The sequence below is a fragment of the Hypanus sabinus genome, chromosome 10, assembly GCF_030144855.1.
Source record: "Hypanus sabinus isolate sHypSab1 chromosome 10, sHypSab1.hap1, whole genome shotgun sequence".
Taxonomy (NCBI): Eukaryota; Metazoa; Chordata; class Chondrichthyes; order Myliobatiformes; family Dasyatidae; genus Hypanus; species Hypanus sabinus.
Window position 1 is genome coordinate 143,008,367 of NC_082715.1, and position 20,216 is coordinate 143,028,582.

The window sequence follows — 20,216 nt, forward strand, 5'->3', positions numbered from 1 at the left end:
AAGTTGCTAAAAGTCCACTTATTGGCCACTTCATTCGGTACAGCAGATTCTTAATAAAGTAACCACTGAGTGTATATTGTAATCAGTTGTTGAAATATACCACCAAACATATTATTATTAGTACTGAAGTGTTCTCGCACAGGTGTAAAAGAACTCTGAACTAAACACCAAGCATAAACCAATCAATGAGGCGGTCCCAGTAAGATTAACCGTTTACTGTTCACTCTTCCACATTAACGTATGGTGAAAACTGTTGATAAAGTAATACAAAATATATACAGTATTTGTCTCCTTCTTGACATCATATTTACATCATAAATACTTGCAAAAGTAAAACTACAACAACTATATTACATTAAAGTGCAACATACAGTCAGAATCTACCTACGCCATCAACTGGCTTTAAATACACTTCAACACAAACTATCCACAACTCTTTAACTAACAAAAAACATAAACTTTATCAACCATCATTACTTTTAACAGAATCAGCGTTAACATTTTTAATTCAACATATCGATTATCTCATGAACTTATGGCATTGCTTCACTAATGTTTCTAGTGCGTAGAGAGAGAACTTTTCTTGTGCTGATCCTGCACATGAGCCCCCTCCTTCCCGTTTCTCCAAACCGGTATTTTCCCACAAGACACGGCGAAACCGGGTGTGACGTCATCGCATGCAGCGATATATCACAGACAACGAATTTACTTTAAACAATCTTAACTTTAATTAGAAAACGATAACAAACGAATTACTAAAGCGAAAATATAATAAACTAAACAAATGCCTTAAAGGCAACACAAGTACTATCCTGAATATTTCTTTAAAAAATTGGGAGAGAATTTTCATAAAGTTGTGGTTTGGTAAATTGTGTTTTCTATTCCCTGAAGAGTTCCTGTATAGTTAATTATTAGACTTATCAATGATCATGGTGGAAAAGCATGATAGGGCTCAGCCACCTATACTTGCAAGCAAACACAGAGGGAAATACAGTCATGCTTTTTGAGAATCTGTTGTGGTGAGACAGCTCTTCACAACCAGCCTTGCAGGGAAATAAAATTGTACCTTCTAAGGAGTTGTTGTAATGAGATAGCTCTCTTTAGATAAGGCCAGCCTTATCCTTACTGGCTGGATCAAGAAACAACCAGAAAAATATCAATGAAACCATTAAAACATATGAATAATTACTATACTACAGAAGCAAAAAAGTTGGACAATCCACACCAGGGGTGCGTTTAAAGAGCTACTTTTTAATCAAGGCTTGACCAAAATTTTGAAGGCAGAATTTCGCAGCAGTTTTTCTGCATTGAGGAATGACCAATCAGCAAGAGGGATTCATTTGAAAGAGCCAATAAGAATAACTGAAGTGCAAGTGGAGCAGCCTTTCTTGTAAGTGTGCCATTCTTTAGAGAGTGGGGTAGATTGTTTTGTAAGTTACTTTCTCTCTGTTCTTCTTGTTTTGTTCGTTCCTCATAGTGAGAATGGTTCCAGGGTCAGTGTTTTGTGAGGGATATGGGAAGATTGGGAGGCCTCCAGTCTCCCAGATAAACACACCTTCACCAGGTGCACTGAGCTGCAGCTCCTGAGAGAATGTATCAAGGAACGGGAGCTGAAGCTCGATGACCTTTGACTCATAAGGGAGAATGAGGAGGTGATAGGAGCCGCAGGGTGGTAGTCACCCCTTGGTTGCAGGAGACAGATTACTGGGTGACTGTCAGGAGGGGAGGGGAAATGCACAGCCAGTGGCAAGTACACCTGCGGCCGTTCCACTCAATAATAAATATACAACTTTAAATACTATTGAGGGAGACGGCTACCATGGGGAGCCACAGTGGCCGGGTCTCTGCACTGAGTCTGGTGCTGTGGCTCCAAAGAGCAGAGAAATAAAGAGGACTGCAGTGCTTATAGGAGATTCCTGAGTCAGAGGAACAGAGACAAAGTTCCGTGGGCACCTGGATGGTATGTCGCCACCCTGGTGCCAGGATCATGGCATTCTCAAAGGTGAGGGTGAGCAGCCAGGCTTGGTATGTATTGGCGCCAATGACATGGGTAGACAAGATGAGGAGGTCCTGAGGAGAGATTTTAGGGAGCTAGGTAGAAGGCTGAGAAAGAGGACCTCCAAGGTAGTAATCTCTGGATTGTTGTTTGTGCCATGTGGCAGTAAGGGTAGAAATAGGTAATTTGGCAGGTGAATCCATGGCTGAGGAACTGGTGCAGGGGGCAGGGGTTCAGATTTATGTATCATTGGGATGTTTTCTGGGGAAGGTATGACCTGTACAAAAGGGACAGGTTACACTTGAACCCAAGGGGGTCCAATATCTTTGCAGGCAGGTTGGCTAGAGTTATTCAGGTGGGTTTAACCTAACTTAGCAGGGCGATGGGAACTGGAGTGATCGTGCGGAAGGTGAGGTAGTCGGTTTACAAACAGAGGCAATGTGCAGTGAGACTCCTAGCAAAGAAATGCTGATGATAGGGCAACATTGCAGTCAACAGGATGAGTTACAACTTAAAAGGTGATCAAAATCGAAAAAGGTAAATACGGGACGGAAGGTGTTATATTTGAATGTGTGCAGCGTTTGGAATAGGTCGATAAGCTTGTAGCATAGTCACGGATTGGCAAATATGATGTTGTGGGCATCACTGAATCATGGCTGAAAGAAGATTCTAGCTGGGAGCTTAATGCCCAAGGATACACATTATATGAAAAGGACAAGCAGGAAGGCCAAGGGGGTGGTGTGGCTTTGTTGGTTAAAAAAAATGAAATTAAATCATTAGAAAGAGGTGACATAGGGTCCAAAGATGTTGAATCATTGTGGATAGAGCTAAGGAACTCCAAGGGTAAAATGACCCTGATGGGAGTTATATACAGACTTCCAAAGAGTCGTAAGGATGTGGGGTGCAAGTTACAATAGGAGATAGAAAATGCATGCCAAAAGGGCAATGTTACAATATCATAGGGTATTTCAATATTCATGTGGTTGGGAAAATCAGGTTGGTATGCTATGATGTGTATTTTGATTTTCAGAAGGCCTTTTACAAGGTCCCACACATGAGGCTGCTTAATGAGCTATGGGCGCATAGAATTACAGGAAAGATTTTAGTATGAATTAAGCAGTGGCTGATTGGCAGGCGACCAAGAGTGGGAATAAAGGGAGCTTTTTCTAGTTGGCTGCTGGGGGACTACTGGTGGTTCCACAGGGGTCTGTGTTGGGACCAATTCTTTTTACATTATATGTCAATGAATTGGATGATAGAATTGATGGTTTTGTTGCAGAGTTTGCAGATGTTATGAAGATGGGTGAAGGAGCAGGACAGATTAGGAGAACGGGCAAAGAAATGGCAGATGGAATACAGTGTCGGGAAGTATATGGCCATGCACCTTGGTAAAAGAAATGAAAGGGTTGACTAACTTCTTAATGGAGAGAAAATACAAAACAAAATCCTGAGGCAGAAAGGGACTTTGGAGTCCTTGTGCAGGATTCCCAAAAGGTTGATTTCCAGGTTGTGTTTGTGTTGAGGAAGGCAAATGCAATCTTAGCATTCATTTCAAGAGGACTAGAATATAAAAGCAAGGATGTAATGTTGAGACTTTTCAAAGCACTCCTGAGGCCTCACTTGAAGTATTGTGAGCAGTCTTGGACCCCTTATCTTAGAAACTGGGGAGGATTCAAAGGAGGTCCATATGAATGGCTTGTCATATGAAGAGCGTTTGAAGGCTCTGGGCCTGTATTCACTGGTATTCAGAAGAATAAGGAGTGACCTAATTGAAACCTATCAAATTGTGAAAGGCCTTGCTAGAGAGGATGTGGAAAGGATGGTGGATCCTATGGTGGGAGAGTCGATGACCAGAATAGAGGGCTGTCTTTTCAGAACGGAGATGAAGAAGAGGTTCTTTAGCCAGAGAGCAGTGAATCTGTGGAATTCTTTGCCACAGGCAGCTGTGGAAGCCACATTTTTATGTACATTTAAGGCAGAGATTGACAGATTCTTGATTGGTCAGAACATAAAGGGGAATGGGGAGATGGCAGGAGATTGGGGCTGAGAGGAAAATTGGATCAGCCATGATGAAATGGCCAAGCAGACTCGATGGGCCAAGTGGCCTACTTCTGCTCCCATATCTTACAGTCTCATGAGTTTCTGATAAAATGACAGAGCAGACTCGATGGGCCAAATGGCCTAGCTCTGCTCCTATATCATATTATCTAGTGGTCTAAAAGCACTTAAAGCCGTTGATGCAAACTTAGACCAAACATTTGTTTGTTGGTCTTACACAGAAACACTCATCCAAAGTTTTTGAACCTCGATCTTAGCACAATGACTGTTGCAAATTAAAATCAGGATATGAAATGCTAAGACAACTTAATAGACTGAGGTTAAGGGTGATAATCCTGAATATTTTCTTGTCGCAGACTCTCAATGGGAAACAGGAGGCCCAAGGGATTTCAAATCTCAAGTTTTGACATTTTCCAACTTGTGATAATCCATTTAGCAGAGATTTTCAGGGAATTGAACAATGAGAAGAAGATGAGGTCAAGACCCTACACTGAATGTAGCATCTGTAATGAAGCTTTGGAATATGTTTAAAGGAACTCGTGCCTGTGTGAGACTGAATGGTGTGATCTATGGCTGTGTTGATTGCTTGTAGAGGCTGAAATTTAGTACACAGCCCACCAGTGTGCACTCTGACAAATTAACTGCCCTCACACTGATCCTTGTTAACATCTGACAACAGGGAATTATGGAGACTTTATATCGTGGAGCTGCCGGTTTGACAACTGATACATAATTCATTTCTGATACTGGGGAATTAACCTTGCAGTGGTGGTCAAGTGTGAAGACAAAGCTGACATGTTTGGTGCTTAAGTACGAGAAAAGAAACTGTTTCCAGTGGATGGAGCTTCAATGGCCACGGAGGAGGAAGAATTAAGGTAATTGGCAAAGAGAATGGGAGGCGGCATGAGGGAAAGTATTGTTACACGACGCGTGGTTGGCATTTAGAATGATGGAAGCTCAGTGGAAGCTATAGGAATGAAATCACGTAAGTACTTGAAGAGGAGAATCTTGCCAGAGGAGCAGGAAGTCCATCATAAGAAAATAAATCTGGAGAAATATAGGAAGAATAGGCCGCAGAGCTGCTTAAGCCTGCTCACTGTCCAATAAGGCCATTTCTAGAATCAAGGATGACAGATTCATAGAAGGCCCTTCTCCCTGCCGACCCTGATGACTGTCTACACCAATTCTATTTGCCTGTGATAGATCCATATCCCTCTACGACTTTCCAGTCTACGTACCTGTCCAAGTGGCTTTTGAAAAGGCAAAATCCACCTTCAAAGGTCACCACATCCAGGCTCTGTCATCTTATCCCAGTTGCATTCGGACAGGAGGTACAGAAGCTTGAACCGACTGACATAACACCAATCACTGCCGCTTAGCAATGCCATGACCACTTTGGTCACTTTGCACTAAAGTCGACGTTTGTTTTGTTCTGGCCGTGTTCTTTCTTGTTACCCGTGTGCTACCAGTCCAGTAATCCAACTGCTGTCCCACCTGCATTGTCTAGTGGCTCCCTTTATGATCTTAAACCCCCTTGGTCTTCCATCTGTCCAATTAATGACCAAATTACAGGCAGGAGTTTGAAAACAGAAGGAATCATCCTCTGGTTTGCAACTCTGTGAGCTTTTTCTGGTTCCCACACCTCAGGGTATTTGCAGTGGTGTTTCAACAGGAAAGATGTACATGGATGTTGACAGGACTTGAGGGACTGGGTTGTAGGGAGAGGTTGCACTGACTTGGACCTTACTCCTTAGAGTGTAGGAGAGCGAGGGCCGAACTTATAGTGGGGCATAAAATCATGAGGGGACAGTGACAGGGTGAATGTGCCCTGTATTTTCCCCCAGCGGTGGGGAATCAAAAGCTAAAGGGTGAAGATGAGAGGGAAGGATTTAATGGGAACCAGTGGGGCAACGTTTTACACAAAGAAAAGTAAATTTAGTACCAATGTACGGTATGTACTGTACGTACGATCACATCTCATCACCTGGAGATTCATGTTCTTGCATGCATTTACAAGACAATAAAGCAATATAATTTAATTTATGAAAAATTTATGAAAGAAACTATAAATAACAACCAACTTGTAAAAGAAGACAAGTCATGCAAATAATTAAAATAAAATAAATAAATAACACTGAGAATGAGAGTTGTGGGCTCCTTGAAAGTGAGCCCGTAGGTTGTGGAGTCAGTTCGGCGTGAGGTGCCTGGTTATCCACGTTGGGTTGCAGGGTAAGCCTGATGGTTAATATCATTGAAAAGACAAATGGACCCATAGACGGATAGCAAAGGTTTAAGAGGTTATCAGCCAAATGTTGGTGAATGGGACTAGCATGGATGGGGCATCATGGTCAGCATTGACCAGTTGGGCCGAATGGCCTATTTCCATGCTGTATAACCGTGACTCTGATGTCTTCCTTTGCACATTATTTTTCCTGAACTGTCTGGTATAACTTACATATATTTATTTTCTGAACCGGTGGGTCTTTGATGCTGCCAGAAGCAAGTTTTTCTCTGCACCTGTGCCTCGCTGTACCTGTGGACGTGAAAATAAACTCGACGTGGACTTGTACTGAGAGCTTCTACTGTGGAATGTGATCGGATAGTTCTGTAGAACCTATCAGCTTCAGAGCATTCGAACTATCCAGTTTACACTCCATGAAGCTCTCAGTCCAGTTGGCTTGACAACAAAAATATAAATTAATTTATTTTCATAACCACAAGAGATTCTGCAGATCCTGGAAATCCAGAGCAACACTGACAAAATGCTGGCGGTCAGTCAGTATCTAAGAGGAATAAACAGTCGACTTTTCAGGCTGAGATCCTTTACCTCGTTTGTTAAATAAAGATATTTTGAACAAAAAATAGACAATGCACCGTTCAAAATATCACTGAAACAAATGACAGTAATAAAAATGCAGACTGTACTGGTCAGGTCAGTAACTGAGTAGCAGTTGAGTAACAGTTGAGACTCTCGAAAAATGCATCTTTCCATTTTAAATTTATTCAGCTCTATCAGCGGTTTGTGTTGAATTCCGTTATTTGACCTCATGAGGAAAACCTTGGCACGCGGTGCATTAATCTTCCAAGTGCGACTTGGCAAAGGAACATTCCATTTCATCTGTGGACCTCCTGCAGAATCCATTCCTCTGACCAAGGCTTGGCACGGTGCACTGAAGGTATAATTAGAGGCAGGAATGTGAGAGTTTGGTGGATCGCATTCAGGCTCTGACCATTCCTGCTCACAGCCGGCCACTGATTCCGCTGGCTGTGTGTGTCAAACACGTTGCAGAGAGAGATCCAGGCACAGGTGCATCTTCAGTTTGCCGGTGGGGAATAGACTGAAGCTTGTTAGTTTGTATAATTCATCAGGTCTGCTTCAAGGGGAGCAGATTTTTCCTTACCGTACTGGCACTTGACACGGAGATTCTTTGTTTAAACAGCTGGAATTCTTTAAAGGATTGCAAGGTAAGATTTAACGCAGATTCTTGGGAGAGTCTTGGATGCCTCTGGAATTGAATGATTCCATGGGGATTGGTCAGGTGGGTTTTCCTGGGATTACAACAGGTTTCTGTTCTTTTTCAGTAGTTCAATTTAATATCAGAAAATGTGTGCATTATACAGCCTGCGATTCTTGTTCTTCACAGCCATCCACGAAAACAGAAGAGTACCCCAAAGAATGAGTGACAGTAAGAACAGTAAAGCCCCTCCTACTCCCTCCTCCCACACACATGCAGCAGCAAAGCTCCCATGCAAGACCATGATCTGCAGTACAGCCGAAACCAACCGTTCAACCGACAGTTCAACATACCACAGGCTCGGGGACAGAGAGGTGTCGCCCTTTCACAGTGAGAGGAGAAACATAAGCAAAACAACTCATTGATTTATGGTCATAAAGTCGCTTTTTTTTTTGCACTCTCCATCTTGAGAATGGGCAACAAATTCTCCCCACCAATGGGAGAAAGAGAGAGAGCATGCGATCTGAATATTGGGCCCCCGGCAGCTGATCCGCTGTTCCTGACGTTCCGGTTTCTCCCGTGACACTTCAGTCTGTGGCACCAGCATGGAATCAACTGGTCCCCAGGGCCGCAAAGCCTGAGAACCCCGAAGGTGCACTCATCTTCCGCGTCCTTGGGATTTCGAAAACCGGGCAGTCGATGACCTCTGGGTGCGGGTCCCAGCACCGCAAAGAACCAAAGTTTGAGAGCAACTCGAGGTCAGGGTCTTCACCAGAAACCCGTCCACCTTGTAAGGGGAAAATAGAGATATTAGAAGTAGAAATTAAGCCGTTTCTGCAGATGAGCTCGAAGGAGTCACTGTTGAGCACCGCCGTAGCTCTGACCTCGCACTGTGAGCTGTCCGTGACGTGAACAATCTGCAAGTTGGAAACGTGAAGTGAGTTCCCTCACTGAGAAAATGCCTGTGGCTGGCAAATCCATCCGCTGGTCTCCCAAACGTTCACTCGTATGTGTTGGAATTGGTTTATTATTGTCACAGGTATCGAGGTACAGTGAAGGAGCTTGCCATGCATACTGTTCATACAGATCAGATCATTACTCAGTGTATTGAAATAAAACAAGGTAAAACAATAGCAATGCAGAATAAAGTGTAACAGCTACAGAGAAAATGCGGTGTAGGTAAACAAAAGTGCAAAGTCTTAACGAGGTGTATTTTGAGGTCAGGATATTTTATTGTCCAAGAGGTCCATTCACACGTTAACAGCCGAATGGAAGCTGCACATGAAATGCTGGAGGAACTCAGCAGGTCTGGCAGCATCTGTGGAAATGAATAAACAGTTGACGTTTAGGGCCAAGACTCCTCTTCAGGAAGAGGGAAGGTGCCAGGATACAAAGGTGGATGGGAGGGCAAGGAGAATAGCTGGAAGGTGATAGGTGAAGCCAGGTAAGTTGGAAAGATCAAGGGCTGGAGAGGAAAGAATCTGATTGGGGAGTAGAGTGGACCATGGGAGGAAGGGAAGGAAAAGGAGCACCGGGGGTGAAAGGCAGCCAGAGTCATGGTGGTATGGTATGTGCTTTCAGGTTTTTGTATCTTCTGCCCATTGGGAGATGGGAGAAGAGAGAATGTGGCAATGATAATAATCTTGCATTTTCAGTCAGTAAGAGCCTTGTTTAGTATAAAACTACTTGCAATATAATTTTTCAAGTGAAACGTATTCTATAACTCCAGCGCAATATCTTACAAGGTCACCAGTTTAGGTTATTTATTTGCTCTGTCACTTCATGAACAAAAATTTGAGATGTTCTCAAGGGTGTGATCAGTAACGTAATCCACACCTCTTCATATATAAAACTTCATAAATCTGCTTCATTATTTGTACCTGACTGGCACATTCCCAGACAGAAAACTCTAACCAACTTTCCTAACCTGGTAAGCTCAACTCCACAATTCCGTGACTGACTCAGTTGAGATTTGTTGTCTTTGAGACCTACACCTCTGAATCAGACTCCAGTAGTACTTCAAGGATCAACATTATTCACCATAGACACTTACATGTAGTAGGAATTTGCTGTAGTGTGTTGGTCCAACATGCAACAAAAACAAGAAAATTCAACAATGACTAAATTATATAACAATAAAGTTAGTGGTTAAAGAATGGATATGGAATAAACTGTGCATAAACAGATAAAACCAGCATGTATTTACAATGTAAACAGCATTATTAGAGGTCTGTGAGAGTGTTTACAGTGCAGTGACTGAGGTAGCAGATGGAGGGGGTGGAGGAACAACTAAATTGGTTGATCAGATTAATAACCTGGGGGAAGAAACTTATAAGATAGCATGAAGATTTTGATTGAATAGCCCTACAGCACCTTGCAGTAAAGAGATTTTAGGAAAGACATTTTGTTTGAGTGGCTAGTGTCCACAATGATTTTTCATGCCCACTTCTTTGTCCTGGACACATGGTAGCCTGCAGCCTAGGACCTGTCTGCTGACTTTAGAGGTCACTGTCGTTTCCATATACGAATGGGTATAGCTGCAAGGCAGTGGAGGTTTGGGATCCGAGTTTTCCTTCTAGATGAGCAGCCAACCGTGGCTGACAAGCCCATCTGCCTGAAGTTTTAAGGTGCCAGTAACCCGCCTTTTTCCCATTCTCCTGTCAGTAGGGCTGGAAGGTGGCGGAAGGAGGGAATTCTTGCATGTTGGAGGCAGGACCCCTCATCGCATTGAGTCACCGGACTGTGTCCACCCACAAAGCTGTCAGCTGAGTGCTGAGAAGTGGGGCTGATTTCTATCTCCTAGTGTTGACTGACATGGACACAATGGGCCAAATGGCCTCTCTTTGTGCTGTAATGATCCTTTGACTTAACACAATCTGATGCTTATGTGAAAGATTTATTTTAGGCACACTGGTCTGGTGTCATTAGAGCTCAGATTATTTCACTGCCTCAGATCATCTCTCAGTCAGTTACATTAACTAATTTTCTTTGAATTGTCGATGACGCCAAGGCAGAAAGCCATGGGATGGTGAGATGGATGTCATCTTGCATGGAGCATCATACTGCATTAGGTTTATAGCTTTAGAAATCAAAGGACACTAGTTGTGTAAATAGTTAAGAAATTAATTCTTACACATCTGCATCCCTTTGTACCCTAAAACTCCAATAATTCAGTCATTGTCAGTACCTGATTGGTAGACTTCTTGAAACATTGGTTCTTCTTTTTATTAACACACCAAAACATTTATAATATACTTTCTTTTAAAGATATTACATAGCGTTATCATAAATATGTCCAGTTCTGGTCACTTCATTATAGAAAGGACATGGAGGTTTTGGAAAGGATCAACAGAAGTTTTCAAAAGGCTTTGCAGCCTTCTACCAGGAAGTGAGCTGTGAGAGGTTGGACAAACTTAGGTTGTTTTCTCTGGAGGCAAAAGGGGGACCTGATCAATGCTTATAAAATTATGGAGGCTTAGATAGATAGCTGCAGGAGTCCATGAGGTCACAAAGAGTCAGACACGACTAAACAGCAATGATAGAGTCCCGTTATCTTTTGCTAAAGGTTGAACTGTCCAATACCAGAGAACATGAGATAGGAAAGTTAAAAGGAGACTTGTGAGGCAAAGTATGTTTACATGGAGGGTAGTGGATGCAGATACGGTGGTGATGTTTCAGAAGTTGTTAGACAAGCACATTAAAAGCAGGGAACAAGAATATTCAGATTCAAATTGATTTATTACATGTGCATCAAAACAAAGTGCTTGCATTAACAACCAACACCTGCAAGGATGTGCTGGGGAGAACCCACAAGTGTCACACATATTCCAGTACCAACATAGCAATCCACAGTGATCCACAGAACACAACAATACAGAACATACCTGTACAGGCAGAAGAGACTTAGTTTAATTTGTCATCGTGTTTGGTACAGGCATTGTGTTCCTGTGCTGTACTGTTCTATGTTCAGTGTTCTATATCCACCGAATGTGATGAGTTGAAAGGGAATATGGGAACCAGAGCTGCAGGAAGTTTAAAGAGATCATCGTAAACATCACTTAGATAACCCATTGCCTAACTATCAACCTTTCTGAATAGTCAAGGGAGGATTATTATCATTTCATTATGCTTTCTGCTCAATATGGAATTAATTCAATGATTCTTTTGGTTTTTTGTTGTGTTTCCGACAGGATTAGGATTGGAATTGTTACTTTTATTGAGTTTTTCCTTGTAGTATTATCTTTCTTTATGTTTCCTTATATGTTTGTGTGATCACTTGATTGCCTGTAAACTTAGTAACCTGATGTATGGTGAAGTGCAGGCCTTCTACTTACCAAGGGAGATCACTGCCATTGAGATTATTGCTATTTACACCACCCCCCAGTGCTGCAGCCACTCTCCCTGATGGTGGCTTCATTGTTGCTGGTGACTTCAAGTCATACCAACTTGAACAGACTTGCCAAAGTTCTACCACACGTCAACTTCACAACCAGGAGAGAGAATATATTAGACCTGGTCTGTACCAACGTTCATGCAAGGCTGCCCCCCCCACCCCAACCCACCATGGTCTTATGGTGTTCTGAAGCACAATGTCGGAAAGACAGCAGGTGGTTTAGGCATAGTTTACTCACAAGTAGCAACGCAAGAATAATCGGGTTGTTCTCATGATGTGGAGAGTGAAGTATTAGACGAGCCACTGAACTGTTCAGAGCAATTACTCTGGGAGGTTTATATCTCCTTTATCTCCTGTGAACACTCAACGCCACCTCTTGACAACAGGCCCTTGAGCATTAGGAGATTTGCCCAATATCAGGAGATTTACCTCATATTTGGAATTTTGAAAGCAATAATGGGCCCCACATGTATGGAGGGACCTGCTGGCCCAAGAATGGTCCCAGGAATGAAGGCTTGAGTTTGATGTCTCTGGGCCTGTACTCAGTGGAGTTCAGAAGGATGAGGGGAGATCTCATTGAAGCCTACCAGATATCGAAAGGCTTGGATGAAGAGTTGTTTCCATTAGTAGGTCAGTCTAGGCTGCAACGGCATAGCCTTGGAGTAAAGGGACATCCCCTTAAAACTGAGATGAGAAGGAATTCATCACCAGATGGTGGAGAATCTGTGGACTCTATTGCCACGGAAGACTATGGAGACCATGTTATTGGGTATATTTAAAGCAGAGATTGATGGGCTCTTTATTGGTAAGGCAGTTAAGGGTTATGAGGAGAAGGCAAGAGAAAAGAAGTCAGCCATGATTGAATGACAGAGAAGAATCAATGGCCTGCTTGGCTTAATTCTGATCTTACATCTTACCTTGTGGTTTTGTGGAGGAAAGAGATCAAAGACTCTTGACCAAGAGGACAGGCTTAAGGAACTGGGTCTTTCATCAAGAAATGGTAGATGGCTGATAACACAGGTTGTTTTTATATTCCTGATATTTGAGCTTTTGAAATCATTTACTTCAGTTGGTTTTCTTCATTGCTGTCTAACATTATAGAAATGTCTCTGAACCACAACCTCTCCTTTGACTGAATACCACATCAATAATGCAGTTTCTCCTGTCACTGGACATCACTTTCAATTATGGTCTCTTCAAGTCCATTCAAACTGATCAGTCAATGCTGGAAATCCCTGGCTCCCTTTGGATTGGAATAGAACCATAGAACACTACAGCACAGAAAACAGGCCCTTCGGCCTTTCTAGTCTGTGACAAAACTTTATTCTGCTAGTCCCTTTGACCTTAACCCAGTCCATAACCCTCCAGACCTCTCCCATCCATGTATCTATCCAATTTATTCTTAAACTTAAGAGTGAGCCTGCATTTACCACATCAGATGGCAGTTTGTTCCACACTCCCACCACCCTCTGAGTAAAGAAGTTCCCCCTAAACCTTTCCCCTTTCACCCTAAAGCCATGTCCTCTCGTATTTATCTCTCCTAATCTAAGAGCCTACTCGTATTTACTCTGTCTATACCCCTCATAATTTTGTAAACCTCTATCAAATCCCCCCCTCATTCTTCTACACTCCAAGGAATAAAGTCCTAACCTGTTTAATCTTTCCCTGTAACTCAACTCCTGAAGACCCGACAACATCCTAGTAAATCTTCCCTGCACTCTTTCAACCTTAGTGATATCCTTCCTATAGATAGGTGACCAGAACTGAACACAATAATGTTGCAAATGTAGTCTCAGAATCCAAAAAAAGACAGAAAACCAGGAACTAAAAGCCAGGTATCCTGTGAACGTAGCAGGAATTCGTGGTCTGATAGCTGGAGGAGCTCAGCAGGCCAAGCAGCATCTGGAACTGTCGACATTTTGGGTTGAAACTCTGTGTTGGGAGAGTGGAGAGGGGAAATAACCGGTCTAAATTGGAGAAGGGGAGCATGGCAGCATAGCAGAGGTTCAATTCCTGCTGCTGTCTGGAAGGAGTTTGTACATTCCTCCCTTTGACCATGTGGTTTCCTCCTGGTGCTCCGGTTGCCTCCCACAGTCCAAAGAGGAACGGGTTATGGCTGTAAGTTGTGTGCATGCTGTGTCAGTGCAGAAGTATGGCCGCACTCGTGGGCTGTGCCCAGCACGTCCTCATGGGTGTCATCTGCAAGGACCATTGTGCTGGTCAATAATGGGAATGACGTATCTCAATGTTCAGTACAAAGCTAATCTTTGAGGATGTGACTAAACACATTGATGAAGGTAGAGTAGAAGATGTAGTGTATATGGGTTTCAGCAAGGCTTATTGAGAAAGTAAGGAGGCATGGGATCCAAAGGGACATTGCTTTGTGGATCCAGAACTGGCTCACCCACAGAGAGCAAAGAGTGGTTGTAGACGGGTCATATTCTACATGGAGGCTGGTGGCCAGTGGAGTGCCTCAGGGATCTGTTCTGGGACCCCTTCTCTTTCAGATATTTATAAATGACCTGGATGAGGAAGTGGAGGGATGGGTTAGTAAATTTCCTGATGACACAAAGGTTGGAGGTGTTGTAGATATTGTGGACGGCTGTCAGAGGTTACAGCGGGACATTGAGACTGGGCTGAGAAGTGGCAAATGGTTCAACCCGGATAATTGTGAGGTGGTTCATTTACGATGAGTCAAATAAGTCAAATACGATGGCAGAATATTGTATTAATGGTAAGACTCTCGGCAGTGTGGACGATCAGAGGGATCTTGGGGTCCGAGTCCATAGGACGCTCAAAGCTGCTGCGCAGGTTGACTCTGTGATTAAGCTGCATTGGCCTTCATCAACCGTGGGATTGAGTTTAAGAGCCAAGAGGTAATGTTACAGCTATATAGGACCCTGGTCAGACCCCACTTGTAGTACTGTGTTCAGATCTGATCACCTCACTACAGGAAGGATGTGGAAACTATAGAAAGAGTGCAGAGGAGATTTACAAGGATGTTGTCTGGATTGGGGAGTATGCCTTATGAAAACAGGTTGAGTGAACTTGGCCTTTTCTCCTTGGAGCGACGGAGGATGAGAGGTGACCTGATAGAGGTGTACAAGATGATGAGAGGCATTGATCGTGTGGATAGTCAGAGGTTTTTTCCCAGGGCTGAAATAGTTAACATGAGGGTGTATAGTTTTAAGGTGCTTGGATGTAGGTACAAAGGAGATGTTAAGGGTAAGTTTTTTATGCAGAGAGTAGTGATTGTGTGGAATGGGCTGCCGGTGATGGTGGTGGAGGCGGATACAATAGGGTCTTTTAAGAGACTCCTGGATAGGTACATGGAGCTTAGAAAAATAGAGGGCTATGGGTAAGTCTAGGTAATTTCTAAAGTAAGCCTATATTGTGTTGTAGGTTTCCTGTATTTCTTTGAGTGATGAAAGAGGCAAGGGATGAGTGGTGGACTGAGGCAGGAGGGAGTGTTGAGTGATTAAACAAAGGTGAGGGATGAGTGGTGGACTGAGGCAGGAGGGAGTGTTGAGTGATTAAACAAAGGTGAGGGATGTGTGGCGGACTGAGGCAGGAGGGAGTGTGAATAAACAGAGCTGAGGGATGATTGCTGGATGGAGATAGGAGGGAGTGATTAAACAGAGGTGAGGGATGAGTGGTGGACAGGGAGGAGGGGGTGTTGAGTGATTAAACAGAGGTGAGGGATGAGTGGTGGACTGAGGCACAAGGGGGTTTTGAGTGATTAAGCAGAGGTAAGGGAGGGGGGTGTTGAGTGATTAAATGGAGGTGTGGGATGAGTGGTGGACTGAGGCAGGAGGGGGTGTTGAGTGTTGATAGTTATTCTCATTGCCTTTAATTTGAGACAATGTGTTTGTCCCTCCTCGCCTGGCCTGAGGTGACAGTGATCGGAGCTACTTTACCCTCTCCCACCCCATGTTTGTGTCAGCTCTTCTCATTGCCACCATCAGTGGGGAGGTTCAGGAGCCCGAAGACACACATCAAATGTATTAGAATTAGTTTCTTCCCCTCCATCATCCGATTTCCGAATGGACAATGAAACCATGGAAACCACTCCACTTTCCACTATATACTTGATTTATTAATATATATATTTCTTAATGTAATGTATAGTTTCATTGTGATTTTGTGTTGCATTGTACTGCTGCTGCAAAACAACAAATTTCACAACATATGCCAGTGATATTTAATCTGATTTTGATTCAGATTCTGTCTGAAGCGAACTTTAATGTTGTAATATTTCCAACATAATTTCTGAGATACATTCCAGTTGGTCAGTCTTAATAAACTTTTTGCTTCAACGAATCTTCAAATGGAAAAACACTTCTGAGTCAATTACACGTTCGCAATGCTGTGTATTCCAGATGGGAGATAAAAATTTCAAAAGCTTCCCACCACCTGTTCGGTTTTTATTACTAGAGATTCAAGAATGTTGTTTTACTTGTTTGCTAGACAGGTGACCTTTCTGTATGTATTTTTTTTCAACTGTTTTTGACTCAATAGTTAATGATTTTTGGAGCCTTTACAACAACATTATCACTATGAATGGTGAAAATGATGGAATCAAAGGCACCTCTCCGTGTCTCTCAGTGTTTTCACATAGAACTCTACAGCAGAGTACAGGCCCATTGGCCCATGATGTTGTGCCAACATTATAACCTACTCTGAAATCAATCTAACACTTCCCTGCTGCAAATATCTTTAGAATTTAAATCATTTATGTGCTTATCTAAGACTTTCTGAAATATCCCTAATGTATCTGCCTCTACCTCTGCTCCTGACGGGACTTTCTACACACCCACCAAACTCTGTGTAAAGAACAGACATACCCTCTGACATACCCTCACCAATCTTTCCTCCAATCATTTTAGAATTATGCCCCCCCCCCGCCCCCCGCATTAGCCATTTCAGCTCCGTGGAAAAGTCTCTGGCTTATCCATTTGATCCAAGTCTCTTATCCCTTTGTATTCTATCAAGTCATCACTCATCCTCCTTCACTCCAAAGAGAAATGCCTTAGTTTGCTCAACCTTTCTCCAGATAAGACATGCTCTCAAACAGCATCCTTGTAAATCTCTTCTGCACTCTTTCTAAAGTTATATAAAGCTCCCTATTTCTCGGAACCTTTTCCCCTGCTGGGATACCATGGTTAGTTTCTGGGATTGTGGTTGCGTGTTTTCCACTGTGCTGATAGCTGATCCCATTGATGTTGGTTCAATCAGCCATTCCTTACAGTACCCACGTGGCTGGAAGGCCTTCCTTTTAAGGTAAAACCCTGTAAAGCAGGAAAGTAAGGCCAAGTCAGACCACAATGACCACGATCTTATAGGATGACAAAGGACTGAGTAGTTGATTCCTGCTTCTATTTTCATGGTTCTTATGCATTGAGCCCAGTTCCATCTCTCACTCCTGTGCTCACGAACCCATTGTCTCCTGGTCCATTTAATACAAGTGCTTTGAGTTTCAGCTTCTCTGTCAAGGTTTGTTTGGAATGGGAAAAGGCCTAGCTCAGTGGCTGCTCAGGCAACCAAACCTGCCTTGATTGATGCCAGTGAGTCTTCTGGGGAACTTGATCTGCTTCAACAAACTCTGTCGCTCGCCTCTGGGCTTGGCTGGTTTGCTGACCCAAACCATGGTCATGTGAGTTAACATCACAAAGGTTCCCACAGGAAATGTGATCTGATGGCACCCACTTCCTCTGGTTGCTGGTGTACGAGCTGCTCATCTGTACTCTGACTATGCAGAGGCAGCCGCAATTCTGTGCCTATTGGAATGCTTCAATGCACAAGAACGCAAGGTCAAAGTTGAGTTTATTGTGATATGCACAAGTGCAGGACCACACAGGCGCAATAAAAAAGCTTACAGAACCATCACAGGCACACAGCAATAGAGCCACAACAAGCCAAATTAAATAGCCCATTGTCTTGTACTGTACTCTCAAACTAATAAACCCAGTGCAGTGACTTAGGACAGACAGAGCATCTTCCACTTACAGAGCTTGCTTGCAAAGCTGTGTTTTCAAACTTCAACCTAATTATTGCCTTGCATTTATATTTTAAGAACTGAAGACAGTCTTCTATTAATGACTACAAGTTAAACAAAATAATATTAGTGGGAAATTTGTTTTCAAGTGGCAGCTGGTGTGTTTAGAAAGCGAGCTTTGCAAAACAAGAGACCATGGGCTCAGGACAGTGAATATACGTCACAATTTTATAAACTTCTGTCTGGTCTCCACTCTTTTATCCAATCTCTCCTTGAAGCTCTCACCCTCTAATCCAGGCAGCATCCTGGTGAATCTCTTCTGCGCCCTCTCCAAAGCCCCCACACCTTTCCTGTAAAGGAGTAGTCAGAAATGCATACAACACTCTAAGTTTGGTCTAGCCAAACTTTTATACAGCTGCACCTTGACTCCCTTGCACTGAGATTGACTGTTCCAGTGAATGAAGGCAAGCATGCCATTACCACCCTGTGTATGAGGGAGACCACCTTCTGTCAGCTGTGGACTTGCACATCAGTGTTAGAAAGGATCCTGCCATTAGCTGCATGGTATAAAAGGAGGCCATTTGAGCCCTTTGATTCTTTACTGACTCACAGAACAATCCTATTCCCCTGTTCCCTATTCTCCCCACATCTTCATCATCTCCTCCCTGAACCTACACACCAGGGACATTTGTAGTGGCCAATTAACCAATCAATCCTCATGTCTTTGGGATGTGGGAGGAAGATGGAGCACTTGAAAGAAGCCCACAGGGTCACAGGAAGAATGTGCAAACTCCACGTAGAGAGCTCCCGAGATCAGGATTGAACCGGATTCCTCTACTAGCTGCCCTGGATAGTGAAACTCTCAGGAAATTAATCAGATCAAATGTGACTACCAATCGCACTCTAGGGGTTGAATATCTTGTGACTCCCCAGAGTGCTTCAGGGGCTGAATATCTTGTAGCAAGTGACCCCTCAGAGTGCTTCTACTGTGTCCAAGACAGAATTCAGGAGTGTGGTGGAACACTCTCCGCTTGCCTATAGATGAGGCTCCAACAATACTCAAGAAGGTCAGTGACAACTAAAGAAAATAACCTGATTGGCTGCCCACCGACCATCTTAAAATTTGTCCCTGCCATACAGAACAGAAATGGACCCTTCGACCCAGCACATCCACAGCAGAATCTTGCCAGGGCTTCCTCAACAGACCCGTGACTCCTGTGACTGTAGAGGCTCTCAGCCGCAGATGAACAGGAGCACTTCAACGCCAAGTACCAAACTGACCTGAACTGCAATTCCTCTTTCATATCGCTGGGTCAACGTTTTGGGACTCCCAGCCCAATAACTCCACAGAAAGATATTCACCACATGATGTCTACAATTCATGGACTGTCACTTTCCCAACAGTTATTATGGATGGGCATTGAATTCAGACTTTGCCCACTTCCCTTCGAGAAATAATTTGTTTCCCAATGTGACCTTTTACTTACAGCCTGCAAATTAATGCACAGTGACCGATTCCTGCTCTTCACAAAGCTGATGGTTAAGGATATTCCAATTCACATGCCTTTATTGCTTTCCGGGATCCCTCGATCAGCTTTAAAAACTCATACCTCCCAGGAAAGTAACATTTCTGATTGTGCCAAAGATACATGGATTCATAGAGTCATGGATCACAGTAAGAGGCCCTTTGGCCCATCTAGTCTGCACTGAATTATTATTCTGTCCAGAGCCATCAACCCACAACTAGTCCATATTCTTCCATACACCTCCCATCCATGGACTTATCCAGATTTCTCTCTAAGTGTTGAAATCAAACCCACATCCACCATTTACACTGGCAGCTTGTCCCACACTGGCACCACCTTCTACAATAATCATTTCTTTGGATTGATACAAAGAGTGTTAGAATGTGATATTCACCACACATGAAGTAGTTGAGCCAACAAGGTTAGCAGCTTTCTGAAGGACACTAGATGAGTATTTGAGATAAAAGGGATGGAAAGAGATGCTGAGAGACAGAAGTGGATAAAATTGACCAAGACTCACGCAGAAATAAACTCCGGTAGCGACAAGCTGGATCAAGTGGTTTCGTTCTGAGCTGCAATTTGTAATAATTACACCCATTGCGAACCTTGCATCTGTAATTTTTTAGTGATCGGATTCACAACATTTCCCAAATCAAATGACTAACAATTCAGCCGTCTGGTGAAGTGTAGGTTTCCCAGGTAATGAATTATTAGATTAGTCATCCCATTGATTTCTGGTATAAACATTGTGCTAACTGTATCTGGCTGACACTTTCTCTCGGTTTGCAGGGAT

The 20,216-nt window shown here is 43.2% G+C and overlaps 1 protein-coding gene and 1 long non-coding RNA gene across 6 annotated transcripts in view; both read left to right on the plus strand.

The window, feature by feature from the left end:
• The window catches only part of LOC132401189 (sialate:O-sulfotransferase 2-like), a 764,445-nt gene that overhangs the window by 378,853 nt on the left and 365,376 nt on the right, over positions 1-20,216 (plus strand). The gene's annotated exons all lie outside the window — the stretch shown is intronic.
• Positions 1,281-16,257, plus strand: LOC132401190 (uncharacterized). The gene is made up of 3 exons (XR_009514519.1): positions 1,281-1,390; positions 4,734-4,929; positions 7,699-16,257. It is a non-coding gene; the product is annotated as an uncharacterized LOC132401190 (long non-coding RNA).